Consider the following 2,947-nt stretch of genomic DNA (forward strand, 5'->3'; position numbering starts at 1 on the left):
GTCGGGCATCAAGACTCCCCTACGGACTTATGCTCGGAGTTCTCATCACAAGCCCACTTGACCTTTGATAATAGGTAGCCCTTTTCGATGTTCCTGACTAAATCCATTTTTATTGTTTTTTTTTTTTGGATTAGATAAGTATGATTCATCAGGGTCCAAGGTTGCTACCATACTCTCAACATAATGTCGAGCCTAGACCTTAGAAGAGTCGGCCAGTGTGTAGTGAAATTCCAAAGTGTTAATTAGCTTACAACTCCCTAAGAGAGACTTAATAAAAAGAACTTAAATTTGTATTACTTCCCACTAGTCATTGGGTTTTTTAGATTCTATATACCTTGTGTGTTTATCATTCTCGCATAAATGTATATAAATTAGGTTTTTTTTTAAACAAAAACTTTTTTTAATAACTTTTTTTTTTATTTTATAAAAAATGAAAATAAACACATTTTTTTAAAAAAATATTTTTATTATTTTTTTCTTTTTTTAAAAAAATAATTTTTTTATTATTATGTTTTATTTTTTATTTTTTTATTTTTTTATTTTTTTATTTTTTATTTTTTATTTTTTATTTTTATTTTTTTTATTTTTTTTATTTTTTTTATTTTTTGGGATGAAAATCAAGATGAATACCCCCAAACCTAAACCTAACATTGTCCTCAATGTTAAGAAATAATCTAAGAGAATTGGGTTGCCTCCCAACAAGCGCTAAGTTTATTGTCTTCAGCCAGACATAGTGAGATAGTTTTTGCATCTCCTTCTATAAGGTCATCTATTTTGTCTATCATAAAACACTCAATTTCCCTTGCGGGTTGGTCGGCCGCATTGAATACATTTAATTTTACCTTCATATTCCCAAATGATATGTTCATTACCCCTGTTCTACAATTGATGCACGCATTGGCTGTTGCTAAAAAGGGCCGCCCAAGGATAACGGGGATTTGTCTATTAGGATTGGGCTCATGTTCCATATCAAGGACAATGAAATCTACTGGAAAATAGAATTTATCTACCTTGACAAGAACATCTTCAATTATCCCACGTGGTGTTTTTACAGATCGATCAGCCAATTGAAGGGATACCGAGGTTGGTTTTAACTCACCTAAACCAAGTTTCTCATAAACTGAATAAGGTAAAAGGTTGACACTTGCCCCTAGATCTAAGAGTGCTCGATCAATGAAATTATTTTCTAAGACACAGGAGATGGTGGGAGCACCAGGATCTTTGAATTTTGGAGGGGTGTTGTGTTGGAGAATAGAACTCACTTGCTCAGTTAGGAAGACCTTTTTAGGCACATGTGTCCTAGATTTTCGCTTTTGTGTACAAAAGTCTTTGAGAAATTTGGCATAAGAGGGAACTTGTCTGATGGCATCAAGGAGTGGGAGGTTGATTTTAACTTGTTTGAAGACCTCCATCATCTCTTCTAATGAAGTTCCCTTTTTACCAAATGGAGAGGGTGAAGTAAGAGCTTCAGGAAATGGGGCCTTTGGGATGTGAGTTTTGGCAGAAGATGGACTAGCCGAAGAAGAAGAAGAAGGTTTTAGATTTTCATTTGACACATTTCTATCCTCTTCTTCACCTTCCTTATTGTTGTCCTCCCCAATCTTATTGTCTATTATACGTCCACTCCTTAGGGTAGTCAAAGCATTGGCTTGTTCATGATGAATTGCATTTAGTTGATTTTCTTGAGCCATGTATTGTCCCCTAGGATTACTTAGTGGTTGGCTTGGAAGCTTTCCTTCCTCTCGCTTGTTTAGTGCATTAGCTAGTTGACCCATTTGGGATTCTAGCTTGGCGATTGATTGCGTATGAGAGTGCACTAATTGTGTAATGGTTTCCAAACCTTGAAGGGCGTTCAACACTTTCTCCTCAAAGGCTGTGTTTCTTTGGGGTGGAGGAGGAGTGTGTTGAAATTGAGTCGAGGGACGGTAGGGATGAATATTTTGTGGGGTTTGAAAATTCTGAGGGTTTGGAAAGTTTTGGGAATAAGGTTGGGCAGTATTCGAAGCTTGCTGCTTCCAAGAAAAGTTTGGATGATTTCGCCATCCCGGGTTATATGTATTGGAAAATGGGTCATTACCCGGTCTAGGCAGTGTTTGAGCAGCATTGATGTGTTCTTGCACAAGTTTGGGGAATTGGGGCGCTGAAGGGCACTCATGAATAGGGTGGGATGGGTTAGAACAAATAGTACACACTTGTGCTTGGGAAGAGTTCATGTAATGCCCACTTATCATCAGTTGGTCAATCTTATGGGACAATGCATCTACCTTGCTAGACAGGTCCATAGAATGACTTATTTCACAAATGGTCCCTTTTCTTTGAGAACTCGGGGGTGCTTGACGAGAACATGAAGCATGGTGGAGGGAGTTTTCATTTAGATTTTCAAATAATTTCCATGCTTCATGCTCATTTTGAAGCATGAATGTCCCCCCACATGCGGCATCAATCATCTGACGGTTTCGTTCTGTCAATCCGTCATAAAAATATTGCACTAGTTGCCACTTAGGTATTTGATGATGAGGGCATTTACGGATTAGGTCCCTAAATCTCTCCCAAGTTTCATGAAATTCTTCTCCCTCAGTTTGGGAGAAGCTTGTAATGGCACGTCTAAACTGGTTCGTTCTTCCTATGGGAAAGTATTTTTTAAGGAATTCTTGTTGCATTTGATCCCAAGAACGAATTGAGTTAGCTTCTAAAGAATTCAGCCATTGTTTGGCTCTATCTTTAAGGGAGAAGGGGAATAATCTAAGTTTCAGAGCATCATCAGTGAAATTCTGAATCTTGACAGTGGTGCAAATTTCAAGGAATTCATCTAGGTGTTTATATGGATCTTCATTGGTGAGCCCATAAAAAGATGGAAGCATTTGGATCACACTAGACTTTATTTCATATTGTACAGCTGCTACCTCAGGTAATCGAATGCAAGATGGGGAAGTGTAAATAGTGGGAG

The 2,947-nt window shown here is 37.5% G+C and overlaps 1 non-coding gene across 1 annotated transcript; it reads left to right on the forward strand.

The window, feature by feature from the left end:
- The first annotated feature begins 2,505 nt into the window (after positions 1-2,505).
- On the forward strand, positions 2,506-2,611 carry LOC120104278. The gene has a single exon (XR_005506739.1). It is a non-coding gene; the product is annotated as a small nucleolar RNA R71 (small nucleolar RNA).
- Positions 2,612-2,947: the final 336 nt, after the last annotated feature.

The sequence above is a fragment of the Phoenix dactylifera genome, chromosome 1, assembly GCF_009389715.1.
Source record: "Phoenix dactylifera cultivar Barhee BC4 chromosome 1, palm_55x_up_171113_PBpolish2nd_filt_p, whole genome shotgun sequence".
Classification (NCBI taxonomy): Eukaryota; Viridiplantae; Streptophyta; class Magnoliopsida; order Arecales; family Arecaceae; genus Phoenix; species Phoenix dactylifera.